The 20,097-nt window shown below is 41.0% G+C and overlaps 1 long non-coding RNA gene across 3 annotated transcripts in view; it reads left to right on the forward strand.

The window, feature by feature from the left end:
- The first annotated feature begins 14,017 nt into the window (after positions 1–14,017).
- LOC122465367 overlaps positions 14,018–20,097 on the forward strand; it is a 48,133-nt gene continuing 42,053 nt past the window's right edge. For 2 of the 3 annotated variants that reach the window (XR_006290158.1, XR_006290159.1), the window contains exons 1-2: positions 14,034–14,151; positions 16,464–16,552. This is a non-coding gene — a long non-coding RNA (uncharacterized LOC122465367). Of the gene's footprint in view, positions 14,152–15,232; positions 16,553–20,097 lie in introns of all 3 variants that reach the window. The other variant, XR_006290160.1, reaches the window with a different exon arrangement.

The raw sequence follows: 20,097 nt of genomic DNA on the forward strand, positions 1-20,097 counted from the left end.
CTCAGACAGAGACAAACGCCTACAAGATCTCTATCAAGCATTCTTACAACTACAATACCCACCTGCTGAAGTGAAAAAACAGATTGACAGAGCCAGAAGAGTACCCAGAAGTCACCTACTGTAGGACAGGCCCAACAAAGAAAATAACAGAACGCCACTAGCTGTCACCTTCAGCCCCCAACTAAAACCTCTCCAGCGCAGCATCAAAGATTTACAACCTCTCCTGAAAAATGATCCTTCACTCTCACAGATCTTGGGAGACGGACCAGTCCTTGCTACAGATAGCCCCTCAACCTGAAGCAAATACTCACCAGCAACCACACACCACACAACAAAAACACTAATCCAGGAACCTATCCTTGCAACAAAGCCCGATGCCAACTCTGTCCACATATTTATTCAAGTGACATCATCATAGGACCTAATCACATTAGCCACGCCATCAGGGGTTCATTCACCTGCACATCTAGCAATGTGATATATGCCATCATGTACCACCAATGCCCCTCTGCCATGTACATTGGCCAAACCGGACAGTCTCTACGCAAAAGAATAAATGGACACAAATCTGACATCAGGAATCATAACATACAAAAACCGGTAGGAGAACACTTCAACCTCTGTGGCCATTCAGTGAAAGATTTAAGAGTGGCAATTTTGCAACAGAAAAACTTCAAAAACAGACTCCAAGGAGAAACTGCTGAGCTTGAATTAATTTGCAAACTAGATACCATTAACTTGGGTTTGAATAGAGACTGGGAGTGGCTGGGTCATTACACATATTGAATCTATTTCCTTAAGTTAAGTATCCTCACACCTTCTTGTCAACTGTCTAAATGGGCCATCTTGATTATCATTACAAAAGTTTTTTTTCCTCCTGCTGATAATAGCTCATTTAAACTAATTAGCCTCTCACAGTTTGTATGGTAACTTCCAACTTATCTGTATGTGTGTATATATATCTATATATCTTAATCTTACTATATGTTCCATTCTATGCATCCAATGAAGTGAGCTGTAGATCACGAAAGCTTATGCTCTAATAAATTTGTTAGTCTCTACGGTGCCACAGGTACTCCTGTTCTTTTTGCGGATACAGACTAACACGGCTGCTACTCTGAAACTTGTCAAAGTTTTATTTGGGGCACTGTCACTGTTACAGGACCAGCTGCACGTATGTTCCTTTGGGTGTCTCTGAATGTACCCTGTCAGGTGTCAGGCCTCATGCTTTTACTGTTCCCGGGGTGGAATTCCACAATTTTTCCACTCTTAGACCAGGCCCTGGGCTACAGTACACTGCATATTAACCATGCTTACCCAGCAGGTCTGACTGAACTCTGCGATTTGTGACCAGTGATATCCAGTGAAAAACCAGCCTTCTTAAAGTCAAAGCATTGTTTGTTTATTTTGTAGTGGGAACAAAGAAATTAAAGAAAAAATATTTTAAATCAGGCTACATATCCATCTTGCCTAAAGGCTTACCATGCCCTGACGGTAACCTTGACAGGCCTAACTTCTTTGTACACACTCGGTGGCTGTCTGTATCTCAGTTCCACTGAACAATTCCCCCTCTCTTGGGCGTGTTCCTTTTTAAACATGCCTCAGTTCTTTTGATTTCCTGAATTCCCGAGCTTTGGCCCTTCTGGACAAACTCGTTTTATAGGTTGACTGAGGAGGTAAAATCTTGAAAGCCAACAGTTTGGGCATTGCCCCTTAGGAGCCCTCAAGCGTGTGCTGAGGGATGGCTTATCTTTAGTCATTCTTTCACTTCCTGCTTGTTTTCCTTATAGCCAACACATTCATACAATAAATATCCCAATAACCAGGTCAACATACAGTATTTATAAATATTACAGAAGAGTGCCACATCCATCATAGGCTCCTTTACAGTTTATATTTTACCTAATTGTATTGTGTACTTGAATAAAAGTGATGTTTTCAATTAGATTTTCATTTTCTCTTAATGTTTAAATATGAATTTAATTTGTATGCTGTTTGTAATACAGAATTCATCTTTGTCAGAAGAAGGAAAACATACACAAGGACAAATTATTCTGAAAATCCATGTGTGGTTGAACAGCTGGCCTCCTACAGTACCTGTTTAGACAAAACTCAGCTGTTTATTATTTTGTTTCCTTACTCATGGCATATGTATTTCTTTTCTATCTCCCCCGTCAAGTATAATTTTGACTTTCCTCTGCGACTTCAGAAAGGAAAAGATATTATTTTGTTAGTAGATGAGAGCTAGGCAGGATTGCCTTTTCAGTGACTTTCTAGAGGCTTGCTAGATGGGCACCTATGAGGAATCTTCAAAGCATGTAGTAACAGCTTAGGCTTCAAACCTATTTTTATGGTTTCCATGCTCTTTAACTTTCACCATTTAAGTTTCAAACATTGAAAGGTGCTGATGTGAAGTAAAGGAGACACACTGAGTATGGGGAGAAAAATAAAACATATAGGCAGATCGAAAAGTTAAATGCTGAGAAAATTTGTGACAAACCATTATGTCTGTAGTACGGGGGTTAACCCTGAATGACACGGAGAGCAATAAAATAGAATACATTCTATAGGATGTGCAGCTTTGGTTGATGGATGAATTTGAATAGAATAATGAGACATGAGAGAGGATCTTCAAATGTCACTTTCTTTTAAGACATCACTATTCAATATTCATTTTTATTTAAAACATATATTTGTACTTCTAGCTGTCAATTCTGTCTATCCCAAATTATTCATTTCTTCCAAAATGACTTCTTTGGGCATGTTTATGGTCTCTATGCTCAAAGTCATCATTTTTAAAATTCTCTTTAAATTCTTATACCAGAGCAAGCACCCTGTTTTCTGACTGGTCATTTGGCGTAATTGGGTAAACAACAACAAATAGGATTTTAACAAATATCTTTCCGGATATCAAAAATCCATCATTATTACCACAATTTGAGCTTAGCATAATGGTCAAACCTTGCACTCTACACTCTGTTTATGTATTACTATTCACTTGATTATTCACATGAGTACATCTGAAGTACTCATTACAGGCTTGATCCTATTAGGTTGTTGGAGTCGAACACTCACTGAGGTTGAAGTGAATTGATCTGATTGCAATCCTATCGAAGTCAGTGAGGAAAACTCACATTGACTTTTATAGGCTTTACATCAGGTCCTAAATGGGGTTACTTTTTAAGAAAATCTATTTTTATATCACAGCCATCCCTACTCAGGCAAAATTACTAGAGTTAGACTGTATTCCTATGAAAAATGCTACTGCAGAGGAATTGGTTGTTTGGGCTGGGGGGAAATAATCTGGACTGATTCACTTAGACCTGCCAACTTTTTCTTTTGCTGAATTTTAAGCTTCGAGATAAAATGTTTATCGTTGGTGAAAAATGTGATTTAAAATGTCTTGAACATTAAAAACACTGTACTTTCCTCAGAACTCCCACTGTGCAACAAATAGCAATGGAAAGGATTGGAAAAAGGCAGTCCTTCACATGATCTACTCTGGATACATTGGGTCCCTTTGATATAATGTGGTCCTTGTTTGCATGTATAAAGGACAAAGTGCCTATTTGATCTACTAAAAGATTTAGATGTTAGTAACCAGTGTTCATTTTTTTTTAACATGTGGAATGCGAGTTGAAAGTTTCATGCCATGATTCTTAACCCCTCAAAATACAAAAATAAAAAATCCAAGCTGAATTTTCACTAAAGATGAAACTAAGAATTGTTTCACTTGCCATTTCTTCTGGGAAGAAAACTGCAAGAAAGGTGGTTTGTAGGCCAGAACTCAAGGCTTGCTGATAATTTTGACAGGAAAAAATAACTACTAAAAATGACAGCATTAAGCAAAAGAAGAGAATGTAATACTAACTTTGACAATGTGAAAGCACACAAAATTAAAGTCTATTGGTCTAAAAGCACAAATAATTGAAGGGCAATCTCTGAGACTTCAAATCTGAGCCATAATATTGAGTCAGACCACTGATTAAGGTATTATATAATGACAGGTTGCAACTAGAAATGGTAACAATCGTTTTAGTAACAGTCAATGGCCTGGTCTACATTACAAACTTAGGTCTACATAAGCTGCGTTAAGTCGATGTAATGTATGTGTCTACACTACCGAGTCCCTTCCGCTGACCTAAGTTGCCTGTAAAGTTGACTTCTGTACTCCACCTCTGTGAGAGGCATAACGCTTCATTCGACATCCACAAGTAGACATGGGGATAGTGTAGACACTGCATTGTGTAATTCAAATGAATTGGCCACCAGGAGGTGTCCCACAGTGCTCCACTGTGATTGCTCTGGAGAGCACTATCAACTCTACTGCACATCAGCCAGGTACATAGGAAACAGCCACTCCCCTATTAAAAGCCCAGGAACTTTTGAATTTTCATTTCCTGTTTGATCAGCATGGAAAGCTTGCCGGCACAGCTGATCATGGAGATTCAAAGCCGCAAACATGCTCCAGCATGGAGTACACAGAAGGTGGTGGATCTTATTGCTGTGTGGGGAGAAGAGTCTGTGCAGGCAGAGCTCCAATCCAGCAGAAGAAACGCTGACATCTATGACAAAATTGCACAGGGCACGGGGGAGAAGGGCTACACTGGAGACACACAGCAGTGCTGCATGAAAATAAAGGAGCTTCGGCAAGCATACCAGAAGACAAAGGAGGCAAACAGTGGTTCTGGTACTGCTCTATAGACATGCTGCTTTTATGAGGAGCTGCATGTGATTCTTGGCGGCGACCCCATCACTACCCCAAAATTCTTTGTGGATCACCTCCCAGGGGTGCCCGGGCGACCTTGAGCAACAGTGAAGAGGACATTGTTGATGAGGAAGAGAAGGAGGAGGAGAATGTGAGGCAGGAAAGCAGAGGATCCATTCTCTCCAACAGTCAAAAACTATTTTTAACCCAGAAGCCCATCCCTTCACAGAACCAGTTGGCAGCAGAGCATGATGCCCAGGAAGGCACCTTTGGTGAGAACACATTTCCAGTCAAACTGTAGGGGTTATATGCTATTATTTTTTATGTTTAATCTGAACAAAAAAGTAGGCATAGTGGGTGTCGTTGGCCACTCCAGCTATGCAGAGGGTGCTCTCTGAAAAAGACTGCTTATGTGCATGGGGATGGCCCAGGAATCCTTCATGGAGATCTCTAGGAAGCTTTCATGGAGGTACTCTGCAATCCTTTGCTGAAGGTTTCTGGGAAGGGCTGCCTTATTTCGTCCACCGTGGTAAGACACTTTCCCACGCCACTCCTGTATTAACTCTGCTGGCATCATTGCAGCACACAGCATTGCAGCATAAGGACCAGGTCTGTACCCAGACACTTGCAGCATCTGCTCCCTTGCTGCCTCTGTTACCCTCAGGAGAGTGATATCGCATAGGGTCACCTACGGAAAATGGGTAAAGTTTTCTGTGCTCGCCCTTAAACTGCAAACAGTTCAACAAGTAATCCACCCCCTGCCCCCCCCCCCCCCCGTTTGGTGAATTATGGGTCATACAACCACACTTTCCGAAACATGTTGTGGTTGGAAGGGATCACCATGTATGCAAGCAGCATTGGGGAAAAAAAGGGGGGGATGTCTCCCTGTCTCCCTTCCCTCCCGACCCACTGCTGCTTTTGTAAAAAACACACTATCTGGAGGGCTTTACGCTGGTGCCTGTCATCAAGCACCCTCCAGGTTGCTAGGAGAAAGGGGGCTTTTCTCAATTCCAAGCTGTGATCCCAAGGATGTCTTCAAAAAAGCAGCAGCACAAGACCTCTCGCCCCATGCCTCGTGGCCTTACCATGGCTGGAGCAGCAAACAGACACTTGCAATAGCTAGTGGTTGTGATTACATTGTGGCTTGCAGTGAGGGGTGTATTTTTTATTTAAAAAAATTAACCTTGCATCAGAAACAATGTATGCATTGTCAGTGCTACCCTTGTGCACTGCATTCCTTGAAGCTGAAACCTTGTCCATCAGCGCATCCGCCACATCGGGACAGAGACTTTCCCAGAGTGAAAGGCAGAAAAAGAAGACTCAGGAGGACATGTTCAATGAGTTAATGCATGCCTCTAAGGGTAACAAGATGGAGCTCAGAGCATGGAGGATTACACTGTCCGAGAACCTGGACATGGATAGGGAGGACAGGAGAGCATGCAGGGAACAAGAGCATGCCACGCAGGAAGAGATGCTGCAGATTATGAAGGAGCAATCAGACATGTTGAGGCATATGGTTGAGGTTCAGGAAAGGCAGCTGGATGCTAGGGTCCCTCTGCAGCCTATGCTGAACCTGCTTCATCATCGCCCAATTCTATATCCTCCTCCCCAAAATGTCCTATGAGGCGGACGTGAGGGGGCGGAGTTTGGTATCCCTTGCACTCAACATCAGCGGAGGGTACAAGGACCAGAAGGCGCACATTCCCACACTGCTGATTGTTATTGCAGTGCATCTATAAGCAAGCTTTCCTTGTTTCTCCTGCCATGGTGTTATCAGTACTTTTTCCCCAGATTATCTTTCTTTTCTTTGCTGTTTCTCTGTGTTTGTGTACATAATAAAACTTAATGGATTGAGGAGAAAAGGCTCTTTATTCATTCAACACACAGGGGTTGGGGGTGTGCGGAGTTTACAGGGGAGAAAATGCAATAGCGGGGACAGTTTGGTAAGGAACAACACACTTTACTCTGGCTCATTGCTAAAACTGGTTTGCAAAGCCTCACAGAGATGCAGAGCCCCTTGATGTGCTCTTATTGCCCTGGTATCTGGCTGCTCAAAATTGGCTGGCAAGTGATCTGCCTCAACCCCATCCCCTGGTGGAAACTTTTCTTCCTTTGTTCCACAGTATTATGGAGCATGCAGCAGGCAGAAATAAACATTGGGATATTGCTTTCACTGAGGTCTAACCTAGTAAGCAAACCACACCCGCGATCTTTTAAACATACAAAGACACATTCCATTTCATACAAAGACTGTTCTGCACTTGCTAAGCCTATGGTGGAACCGGTCTTTATTACTGTCCAGGCTGCCATTGTATGGCTTCATGAGCCATGGGACCAAAGGGTAAGCTGGGTCTCCCAGGATCACAATTGGTGATGTTGAAATGCCAATGGTTATTTTGCAATCTGGAAAGAAAGTCCCTGCTTGCAGCTTATGGAACAGACTTTTGTTCCTAAAGATGCATACCTCATGGCCCCTGTGATCCACCAGCACTTGCAACACCATTGCAACATCTTTTGGTTTATATACTCTTTGGCAAAGTGGTCTGGTACCAAGATAGGGATATGCATTCTGTCTATTGCCCCACTGCAGCTAGACAACCCCATTGTGGCAAAACCATCCACTTTGTCCTGCACATTGCCCAGAATCACTACCCTCCTTAGCAGAAGTCTGCTAATGGCCCTGCAAATTTAGATCAAAACATATCCCACAGTAGATTTACCCACTCCAAATTGATGCCCCGCTGTTTCCACACCACTATCACCACTCACTTCTCCACTGTCAGAGCAGCTCTCATTTTAGTATTTCTGTGCTTCAGTGCTGGGGAAAGCTCTTCACACAGTTCCTGGAAAGTGGCCTTATACATTCAAAAGTTCTGCAGCCACTGCTTGCCATCCCATGACCGCATTACTATGCGGTCCCAACAGTCAGTGCTTGTTTCCCGGGCCAGAAACAGCACTCAAGTGTGTCAAGGTGATGTGTGACAATGGCGCTCAAATATGTCAAGGTGTCGCCAGCAACTGCTAATTGCTCCGCTCTATGTCTTCCAGCAAGGCTGCTTGTGTGTCATCACATTGTTCCGCGCAGCGGCTCCTGTATTGGCTGTGTAAATAGTACAGGATGGGGTACGAGGTGTTTGTAATGCTCACAACAACAGTTTGCAGCTGAACGGGGTCCATGTTTCCCAAGCTATGGCATCAGTGTGGGTAACCCAGGCTTATGAAAAAAGGCATGAAAAAGGGTTGGTTGATTTGTTTGTGGTTGATTTCACGGTAGGTAGGTAGGTAGATAGGTGCATCATGGGAGGCTAACACCATGTTCCCATAACCACTCACGCCAATGTTTGCAGGGCTTGCAATGGTTCCATAAAGCATTGGAAGCCCAACCCAAAATTCTACTTGGCTATGTGCACTGTGGCATAGCTACCCGCAGTGCTCCATGCATCGATGCAAACCCTGCTAGTGAGGACGCACTCCGCTGACACAAAGAGCGTAGTGTGGACATGTAAGATAGACTTGCTTAAATCGGAGGCTCAATGTCGACTTACATAAAGTCTACTTAACTTTGTAGTGTAGAGATGGCCATTAATGTAATGAAATTAATGAATCCACTTTGGGGTATACCATGCCCACTTTCTTTTATTTTTGCATTTCCAGATTATGTAAATTCCAATTTACAATAAAACATTTGTTGTTAGGGCCAGATCCAAAGACCATTAAACTCAATTGGAGTCTTTCCTATGACTTCACTTAGCACTGGATCAACCCCTTAGAGTTTTGTAATAGGAAAATTATACAGAAACATCTTGAGGAGAGGTGAAAAATGCCCTTCAAATATCGTACATTTACAATATGGATCTCTTTTATAATATTTTACACTGCACTTAATGGTATGTGAAACTACATAAAGTGGCACTAAAGCCATATTTTTAAACACTTTAAAATCCGACTAGGCACCCAAATGGCTTTAAAATATGACCCTGAGTAATAATCAGATATTGTCCACCTTTAAATTTGCCTTTCAAAAATTCTATCTATTCCTCATTGTTCAGCTGGATGAACTGGAAAACCACAGAGCAGTTTCTGTGAATGAAACCAATTCAATTCTCCCAGGGATAAGGGATCACTAGTAGTTTTGACAATGAGAGCTCTTCTAGTTTAAATAGAAATAGTATTCCCCTTTCTTGGATTCAGGCAAAGATCCATTCATTGCTCTTACTCCCTGTAAAAATCTATATACATAGAAACGCTTTTTGCACAATTAAATAGCATCCCTTCTCCATGTCTAACTCTTTTCTAAGCCAATTGGAATGTAGCAAGTCAAAAATTTCTTTCCTCTGTTTTATTACTAGTGACACTTGCATCCAAGTAGGACCCCATCTTTCCTGAAAACATATTTTATAGTAAACTGTACAGCTAAAATTGTTTCTAAATAGAATGGGCTTTCAGAGTTTGACCACAGAGGACAGTCTCACAGTTGGTTCCCCAAACCTTAGGGCTTGCTATTGGAACCCAGTGATCCAATCCTGCAGACCCTTACTCACACAAGTAACTTTACTCATGGGAGTAGTCCCATTGGCTTTACTAGAACTACCTGGGTAAATAAGGGGTTTGTAGGATCAGGCCCAAGAGCAAAGTTAGTTGCACTTTGAAAACCGACTTTAAAAAAAGATATTTTGGGATTTGATATTAAATGTATCCGATGAAGTGAGCTGTAGCTCACGAAAGCTCATGCTCAGATAAATATGTTAGTCTCTAAGGTGCCACAAGTACTCCTTTTCTTTTTGTGAATACAGACTAACATGGCTGCTACTCTGAAAATTGTCTGTGAGTGGTTTACAGACCAAATGAGCTCATTTTATAAATAAAATATGATTTTCTAACTGAAAGACCTGAAAACTCAACCTAGGACCTAAAAGTGAAGCTGTGTTTTTTTCCTTTCATCAATAATAAAGGATTTATAATCAAAATTAGACCTTCAGGTGCACATTTTCACATCCCATATTTTGCTGGTGACATCTCTGTGTGAGTCTTATTGGAACTGTGAAGACAGGAAAAACCTGCACTCCAGGTAACAATCCTGTGTTTCAAGGAAGATGTTTTCAATGGTTTATCGCTGCCTGGAACTTACTAAATTTTCATGAGGCAGAATTTAAGGTTGTTCCTTACATCCACAGGTCTTCATTATCCAACTAGACAACTATAGATTTTCACCCGTTTATTTCAAAAAGGCAAATTTTAGAATGAGTAAATGTTGTGAATGTATTTAAGAGGATTCCCCCATCTATAAGTACAGTTAAAAATTAATTCCATCAAGTGAAATTGACACATTCTTCCCTTAACATAATGCATTTGTTGTCGGGTATCTTATTTAGTTACAATGTATAGTGCAGTATTAGAAATTAAATTTGTCGTCACCTGCTCTAACAGGAACATTTGTTCCAAAATGCTGTATATGTCAAAATTTAGGTCAGATTTGTGTTCATCAGAGTTTCACAAAACAAACCAACATACTTTTGATTAGTAAAGTAGCTGAAATGATCTTAAAACAAAAAGTAACAGAAATTGGCAACAGCCTTTACACTTGAACATACTCAACTGTATGCTGATCCACACTGTCCTTCCTGGGCAACGGACAGCAGGTATGTTAATGTCTTGTCGTGTCTGTTGCTCCCTCAGAACTCCTCATCTAGAAAAAAATAATAATCTGCTTCAGTAGAAAATGTACATTGAGCCCATCATCATTCAAATCAGCCTCTGAAGGCTATCAAGAAAAAACACATTTTCAAAGACCTGCACAGATTTTGGCTACTCAGCTCCTATTTAAATTAAAAGAAGCTGTGTGGCTAAATCCCCAAGATATAATATAGGGGGTATAGCCAGGCTTCCAGACCTTGGGTGCCTTTGTAAATATTTTTCTCTGTTGACAATGTGGCTTTTTAACCTGATGGTTCTACAAGTAAAAGCTGCTCTTAACCTTGAAGTATTACAGCAGCAATGCAAAATGGAGCAATTGTGTTGTATTCTACCTTTGTAACTTACAATAATCACTAGACATTAGAAAGACAATAGTTTCTTAAAACAATAATAGATTTTCATAGTATCTCCCACAAACAATTTCTTATTCTGTGGAATTATCAAGTCCATTCAAAACATGACGGTTTAGATCATCTAACTCATTGGTCACTCCAACTACATCACCCATCCCCATTTTTTTAATCTCTCCATTGGTATCTTCTCTTCCAGTGCATCAAATACAAACTTTATATTCTTTGCTTTCAAACCCATCCACAGTTGAGCCTCATCCTTCCTATCCAACTTATTATCTTATTGCAAGGTCAACTCCCCGCTTCACTCCAGGGACTGGTGACAGCCTTGATCACCCAGTTCCATGCTTCTCCAAAAGTACTTTCTCCATGCCACTGCTTATGTATGGGGGCAGCTCCCAGTCAATAGCTCTGAAACCATCACCCAGTGCTCCTCCAAGTCTCTCCTCCTGTCATAAATATAAAGGGAAGGGTAAACCCCTTTAAAATCCCTCCTGGCCAGAGGAAAACTCCTCTCACCTGTAAAGGGTTAAGAAGCTAAAGGTAACCTTGCTGGCACCTGACCAAAATGACCAATGAGGAGACAAGATACTTTCAAAAGCTGGGAGGAGGGAGAGAAACAAAGGGTCTCTGTCTGTCTATATGCTGCTTTTGCCGGGGATAGACCAGGAATGGAGTCTTAGAACTTTTAGTAAGTAATCTAGCTAGGTATATGTTAGATTATGATTTCTTTAAATGGCTGAGAAAAGAATTGTGCTGAATAGAATAACTATTTCTGTCTGTGTATCTTTTTTGTAACTTAAGGTTTTGCCTAGAGGGATTCTCTATGTTTTGAATCTAATTACCCTGTAAGGTATATACCATCCTGATTTTACAGAGGGGATTTCTTTACTTCTATTTACTCCTATTTCTATTAAAAGTCTTCTTGTAAGAAAACTGAATGCTTTTTCATTGTTCTCAGATCCAAGGGTTTGGGTCTGTGGTCACCTATGCAAATTGGTGAGGCTTTTTACCAAACCTTGTCCAGGAAGTGGGGTGCAAGGTTTTGGGAAGTATTTGGGGGGGAAAGACGTTTCCAAACAGCTCTTCGCCAGTAACCAGTATTTGTTTGGTGGTGGTAGCGGCCAATCCAAGGACAAAGGGTGGAATATTTTGTACCTTGGGGAAGTTTTGACCTAAGCTGGTAAAGATAAGCTTAGGAGGTTTTCATGCAGGTCCCCACATCTGTACCCTAGCGTTCAGAGTTGGGGAGGAACCTTGACACCTCCAAACTCATGTCTTCCACAATACATACATACATACGTGGAAACAACTAGTAGGTGATGAATTGTGATCACTGCCGTCGACAGCTCAGTGGGAAATTGACTTCCCATCCCGTTAAAAATTTTGAGATGTCAAAAAATGTTCCCATCCTAAATCAGGATGAAAAGTCAAAATCTCAAATGTTGCAAACCAAAAATCTGGGGAAAAAATCAGTTTAGCTCAATTGAAACATCTTATTATGATAATTTTGAAATGTCTCTGTGATGGAGTGCACTTGTCCTGTACTGATACTGTGAAGGTTAACTCCACTCTCTGGGCTGAAGAGGCCATGCCCCCACAGCCCTGCTGGGCATGCTCCAGCTGGAGACTGGGTATAAAAGGGAGCAGCTCAGCTCAGTCAGGGCTGGCTGCTGAAGAGAGAGAATGCATGCTGTGAGCTCCAGCTGTGGAATAGCAGAAGCCCCAGATGGCGGGAACCAGGGACACTGAGACTGAAGAACACCCAAGGCTTGACAGAGCTGTTGGGAGCCACCCTGGCTGAGGAGCCCAGAGCCGATGGAGACACTGGGACCCTGGCATCACGTACCGGGTAGGAAGTAACTCGGGGAGACTAGTTGTGGTGCCGAGGGGAGTCAGGGTGTTTTGGGAAGATTCCCTGATGACCTGGTGGCAGACGTACTTGCCAGTAGGCCATGCAATCCCATGGAAGGGGCAGTGATACTGACTCTGGCTACGAGGCCACGTAGCCCTGAGAAAGGGCTGCTCTACTGAATCTGACTGTTAGGTCATACAGCCCTTCTGATTTGGGAGGTTATACTGACTCTGTCCACTAGGCCTTACAGCTCTACTGAAGTGGGCAGTTAGACTGATTCTGGCCATTGGGCCATTCAGCCCTGAGAGAGGGGGTTGCCCAACTGACTCTTGCTACTAGGCAACACAGCCTTACTGAGCTAAGTGGCCACCCTGACTCTGACTGTTAGGCCATGTGGCCCTGAGAGACGGCGACCCTACCAAATCTGTCCATTGACCCACACAGCCCTGAGAGCAGCCCCGAGAGATGGCAGCTCTACTGACTCTGGTCATTAGGCCATATTGCCTTACTGAGCTAGGTGGCCACACTGACACTGACCACTTGGTGGGACACCCTGCCTAAACCGGAAAGCCATTTTTATTTGGGTCATTGGACCCCATGGCCCTGTGGGAAGGGGTCATCATCCTGACTCTGGCCATTGGGACATACAACCCTGAGAGATAGAGTGACCATATTGACTTTTACTATAAGTTCCCACCACCCCATGACAAAGGGTGGTTGTAAGGACTGACTGCGGGGAGGTAATTACCCCACCCCACCCCAAAGAGGAAACGGGGCACACTTGCCCCCAACACTCTCTTTTCAATTTTGATATTTTTCTTTTAAAATCTTTTTAGTCTAAATTTACTACAATTTTGAACCAAAGAGTTGTTTCAATTAACACTCCACAAAAAATCTTTCAGTTCTGAAATATCAAAATAGGATATTTTTACAATTTTAAAACTTTTTCCAAAATATTTTTTGGGTATGAGCTATTGGAGATTGGCAAGAATACATTTTGTCAAAAGATTACCGACCAGCTCTCCTACTGACGTCCTAAGAATTGTACATATGCTATTATGTTTGCCCTATCTCCTCTGCACTCGATCGGGCCTGCTTGTTTGGCTCATCAACCTGTAATGTCTTGCCTTTTTGAGTGTAAGCTCTTTGAGTGTGTGATGTGGTGTATGTGGCCTCTGTGGCTCCCTATTGTGGGCCCTGGGGTTCTACTACACCCTGTCCTAAGAAGCAGAGAGCTGAGAGGAAAATAGCAGCGAAGGTAGGTCCTCTATGTTTGCCTATAAAGAAGTTTCTGGAGCAGCCATTTTGGAAACTATAGAGAACTGGTCCTCCAAGGGCTAGAGGGGCTGGCAACAGCCAATCAGTGCCTTGCTAGTCCAGATAAAAGGAGTTGCCTGGCCTTAGTAGTTCAGTTCCTGGCTGGGACCAGAGGAGTGAAGAAAGCTGCTCCTCTGCAGCCAAAGGAGCCTGACAATTAGACAGACAGGCTTGTGGTGAGCTGACCTTACATAGCTTGGAGAAGACCTGAGGATGGCGGCTCTGAGGTAGGGCTGGAGATTAAAAGGCTCTGTAGAAGAGGCCCAGGGAAATAGTAGTGACAGATTGAAGTAAGCAGATTGAAGTAAGCAGTGGCTGCTGTCTGTAGGGTCCCTGGATTGGAACTCAGAGTGGTGAGTGGACCTGGGTTCCCCTGTTGGCCACAGGTAAAGTGACAGACCCCTGAGAAGGGGACAGGGCTTTATTTGAAAGCCCAAACAAAAAGATAAATGTAAAGGGTCAAGAGCTGGGGTTGAAGACACTAGCAAGGGCAAATAGACTGTTTGTTTATTGGACCCTTTAATACTCCAGAAGGGGTTCAGTCAGACTTTGACTTGGCCAGAGGGCTAAGCTAGTGAAGATCAGCCAGCTGCCTGCAAAGGCCCCCAGGGGTGAGAAAAGGACTATGGTATCACACCCAGAAACTTGGAGGTGCTTTAGAGGTAGTGCCTTTACAAGCAGGGACTATTATTTATTAAGTTTGTGCAATGTGCCATTGTGCTAGGCCAACCTGTTTGAGGCCTGTAGGTGCTACTGCCATCTAAATGATAATCAATAATAAAGTATGTGCTCCAAAGGGACTGAGAAACAAAAGTGAGACACTTCCAGTTCCAATGTCTAATGAAATTATTCATAGTTTAAAATGGAGATTGCAACTTTGAGACACAAAAGGAACATGGCACAACACTGCCATTTTGTAAGAGAATCCCAGGAGACCAAAGCAGCTAGCATAATTTTTTAAACATGTCCAGATATACTCTAGAACACAAGTGAGAAAATGGTCTTTGTTTACAGGACCAGCACTACCACTGCCTGAAAAACAACTGAAAGGAAAGATACATATCACCAATTCAAATACTTTTTCTTATAGAAACAGATGATTCAAATTATGAGCTAGCCAGTGATTAGCCACATTCTGAGAGATCTTTAACACATAGCACTTAAACAGAAAAATACAGCGGAAGGTATTCAGGCAGAACATTTATCTAAACAATTAGTTTTAGAAAGTTTTTCAACCAAATGTGAAAGAGATCATTTGCACTCTTAAACACTACCTACATATTTGGAGATGATATCATTTTTTTTTAGGATTAGGACACCAGCATGGAGAATATGTGAACAGATCCTGCTATTACAGCTCCACATCCAGCACTACAGAGCAGTATGGTCTCTTTCAAAATATAAAGCTGCTGATGCTGAACTACTGAATGTTTTATAGCTTTATTAAGAAAGAAGAATTCAGTATATGACAGGATAATATTATTTCAGTTTAAATAATGCCTTCCAAATCAGTCATCACCAGCTGCAAGGAATGATTTGGGAGGATAATAGCTTGCACAATAAAAGGAAGTTAACATGCTTAAATCAATGTACTGAAAACCAGATTAGATGCTGTTATTATTGCTAATGATCTTGCAGTAAAGTGGCCAATAGTGACTTAGATAAATGTGGGAACTGGTCCAAAAAAAGATAAAGAAACCTCTAGTGTTGGTCTGGGGATAATACCAACAGCACTTTGTTCTGATGTGCAACAGGCTCATGTCTGACCATCTCTAGAACTTCCTATGGACCTGTTGAAATTTACACATTATCTTTTTATATAGGGTGAGATTTTAAAAAGTGTTCAGTGTTGATCTCTGGTCTACTGAGGTTAATGATTTAAGTGCTATTATTTCAATGGGAGCATAATTAGACGGTGCTGAGGACTTTTGAAAAGCCTATACTGTGCTCATCTCCATAAGTATGAAAACATCATGGATATGGTACTAGCCATCTCCGGGGCAGTTTGAGCTGGAATTCTACTGCAGTAATCTTGACTGTCAATATATGGAGCAGCAGTGGCTTGAACCCTACAGGAAGATTTTTAATGGTACATTTTGCAATAGAATGAAGACTCTTAAAGGCCTTCATGAGAAGGGAGAGACAATAGCTCACACTCAAATGCTTGGACATGGTGTGTTTTCCTGTCCTACCACTGGGGGGAAAAAAGGAACATTACTGTACACTGAATATTGTAAGAGGTTGTATTAGCTTGTGTGTTGAGCAGTAGCAATCACATAATCACATGATTAACAGACAGCTCAGCATGCAACTGAGGAGGTTGAAAAAATATAATTGCGAAGTTGGGTATAAAACTCATCCATACTGGCATGAGGAGCTACTTCTTTCACTATGAGATGGCTCAGTACAAAGGGTAACTCAAATGCACAACATAATAAAACTGAACAAGCATCAGCCATATTGAATTAAAACACTTGGGCAGTATAACATTGACTGAGTGATTCGCTGCCTCTCAGAGCTTTTGTTCTCCCTGTTTCAGAGAAACCTAGAAGGAAATACCAAACACACAGTATCAAAGATAAAACAACGAGGAGTCCTTGTGGCACCTTAGAGTGTCAGCAATGCAAAGTAAGTTCGTTATTTTCAAAAGATAGGTCAATTCAAAACTTTCACTAAAAGAATGGACAGTGTTCTAGAAAGGCTTTGTATGTATTTTAGTATTATAACTACATCTCTTTCAGTCGTCTCTTCTCCTGGCTAGTGGGCTTTCCTACTCATTGCAGACAAGGCCCATTGACACAGGTTGTCTGCAAAAAAAAACAAAACAAAAGAAAGTGGGGTGGGACACAGCACGTAAATGAATAAATACAATATGGACTGCTGTTCAGGGACATGTTTTTATACTAGAGTTATCAATTAATCATAGTTAACTCACACAATTAATGCAAAAAATAAATCACGATTAATCACACTGTTAAATTTCAATTGGTATTATATTGTTTAACTATTTTTGGATTTTTTTCTACATTTTCAAACATTAATTTCAGTTACAACACAGAATACAAAGTGTACAGTGCTCACTTCATATTTTATTACAAATATTTGCACTGTAAAAATGACAAAAGAAATAGTATTTTTCAATTCACCTCATACAAGTACCATAATGCAATCTCTTCATCGTGAAAGTACAACTTACAAGTGTGTGTGTGTGTTGTGTGTGGTTTTTTTTTTTTTTTTTTTTTACATAACCACTCAAAACCAAAACAAAATCTAAAACTTTAGTGCCTACAAGTCCACTCAGTCCAACTTCTTATTCAGCCAATCACTATGACAAACAAGTTTGTTTACATTTACGGGAGATAATGCTGTCTGCTTCTTATTTACAATGTCACCTGAAAGTGAGAACAGGTGTTCGCATGGCACTTTTGTAGCTGGCGTTGCAAGGTATTTATGTACCAGATATGCTAAACATTTGTATGCCTCTTCATGCTTCGGCTACCATTCCAAAGGTCATGCTTCCATGCTGATGGTGCTCATTTAAAAAAAATAGTTCATTAATTTAATTTTGACTGAACTCCTTGGGGGAGAGTATTATACCTCCTGCTCTGTTTTACCCACATTCTGCCATGTATTTTGTGTTATAGGAGTCTCAGATGATGACCCAGCACATGTTCTTCATTTTAAGAACACTTTCACTACAGATTTGACAAAATGCAAAGAAGATACCAATGTGAGATTTCTAAAAATAGCTACAGCACTCAAACCAAGTTTAAGAATCTGAACTGCCTTCCAAAATCTGAGAGGGAGAAGGTGTGGAGCATGCTTTCAGAAGTCTTAAAAGAGCAACACTCCAATGTGAAAACTACAGAACCTGAACCATCAAAAAACAAAATCAGCCTTCTGCTGGTGGCATCCGACTCAGATGATGAAAGTGAACATACATTGGTCTGCACTGCTTTGGATTGTTATTGAGCAGAACCCATCATCAGCATGAATGCATGTCTTCTGGAATGGTGGTTGAAGATGAAGGGATATATGAATCTTTAGCACGTCTGGCATATAAATATCTTGCAATGCTGGCTACAACTGTACCATGCAAACATCTGTTCTCACTTTCAGGTGACATTTTAAACAAGAAGGGGGAAGCAGCATCTCCTGCAAATGTAAACAGACTTGTTTGTCTGAGTGACTGGCTGAACAAGAAGTAGGACTGGTTTAAGTCCCTGGTTTAAGTCCCTGCTCTGCCTGATTCAGAGAAGAGTTTGGGCAAAGATTCAGGTTGGCTTTTATTTGATTCTGACAGATTCAGCCATCCTTAGTGATAGCAACTTATTTTGTACCTTCAGGGGCATCTATAAAAACTAATCTTGCCATGAAAGGTTCCTCTGAGTCTGTAGAGTCTGTCAATACATGGCACCAACTTCAGGAGAGAGAGAGTGGGGATTGTAATTGCTGTGTGAGAGCGTGAAAAGAAGTATCTAGAAGAAGTTAGGACCAAGCTGCATTAATTGTTGGTTCTCATCACATTCCCCAAACACCCAAAGGAAGGAAATATAAGTCTAAAGAAAAGAGAAAAATGGTAGCAGGGGGAAGAACTTGGAAGGTTATAAGATTAAAGTGGACTCATCAGCTTTGCCAATCACGATTCTTATTTGATCCACATTTGTCTAGGCCTCTGGTATACAGTTAGTTAAAGATATCTTGTGATATTCATATCATATACGTACTGAATGCTGAGTGATAGAGTACATGTGATTTATTCTTTACAAAAACGTAATGAACCTAATATATGTACAATGTTCGGGAACATTCCAGTTTGTCACGTACTTGCCCAAAATTTGCACCTTCAGTTTCACTTACACAAAATACATTTACATTTATCAGTTTAATTTTTTAGTAACCAAAATGTAACCTGTTCTCCTTAAATAGTGACCTGAAGTGCTTTCTCTAGCCAAACTATGCTAGGAGGTAGCAAATCTATGTTTAACTACTTATTTAGTTTCCTGCTCACTATATCGATAGCTTGGAAATATATATTATAGTAAATATGCTTAATATATAATTGAGTTTATTGAGCATAACTGTCAGCAACAAATCTCTGAACAGTTTATACACTTTTTTCCGTACAAAAGTTTACCTAATTTTTCTCCCAAAATCTGTTTGAATAGATTTTACTCACTTCCAATGGTATATTCCAAATGATAGTACAGTGAAAAATTTTTTAAAAATGCAGTGATGCAAATATTTACTTCATGTATACATATATTTTTAAAAACTGAAGTCTAAAGTTCTTAATGGGTCTGAGCTCCCTCTGGAGCATGAGTGCTTACTTTTGTTTTGAATAAATCAGCCTTTCTTCTCACTTGGTAACCTTGAAAAGCTACCTTGATAACATTTATTTATTGAAGATGAAAAACACCAGGTGACTTCAGAATAGTCCAGCCTCCATTCCCAAGGGCAGTGAACTCCATAAGCATGATAAATGCTTAATCTTAGGAAAATGTTTAATGTTTCATCTAAATGCTGGTTTGATGTCTGATCCAAAAACAAAAAATTAGAGCTTTGTAAAATCCCAATGTATTATGCACAGAGAATGTTGAGCACACTTGGCATTGTGCATAAAGAGAAAAATGGATGACTGTGGAAAAGCTGCAGAAGAGGTACAGAAGGCATCTTTCTGGCTTTGAATTCAGGCCAGAAATAAGATTTGACTTGAGCATAGTGGCTAGTTCCATTTCAGAAAGTGTAAACGGGTCTGAGGCTGATCACAAAGAGCCTGAGGAGGTTCTGAGAACCCTTAAGTCCGATTGCAATCAGCTTGCCCAGAGACTGCAGCAAGGCAAATGCAAAGAGCATTTATTTAGAACATAGTTGGGAATGATATTCCTTATTGCAGTAGACCTAAACACACATGTACTTCAACAAAATCTTCCTTATGTTAAAATAAATATCTCCAAGGCCTGCTCAAGGACCTCTCATTTCTGTTCAGGTTTTTTTCTGTAACTACTGTGTTTGCACAAAAGCTGAGTGTTAATTTCCTTCTCCAAAAATATATTTTCTTTTGATCTTAAGTGATGTTGCTTGGGGTAGTTTACCTTCTTTGCCATTTCATCCCTGCCTGGCTTTAGTCTTATCATCTGAAGTAGCTGTGCAACAGAAATGGTCAACCGGAA

This window comes from Chelonia mydas, chromosome 4, assembly GCF_015237465.2.
Source record: "Chelonia mydas isolate rCheMyd1 chromosome 4, rCheMyd1.pri.v2, whole genome shotgun sequence".
Lineage (NCBI taxonomy): Eukaryota > Metazoa > Chordata > Testudines > Cheloniidae > Chelonia > Chelonia mydas.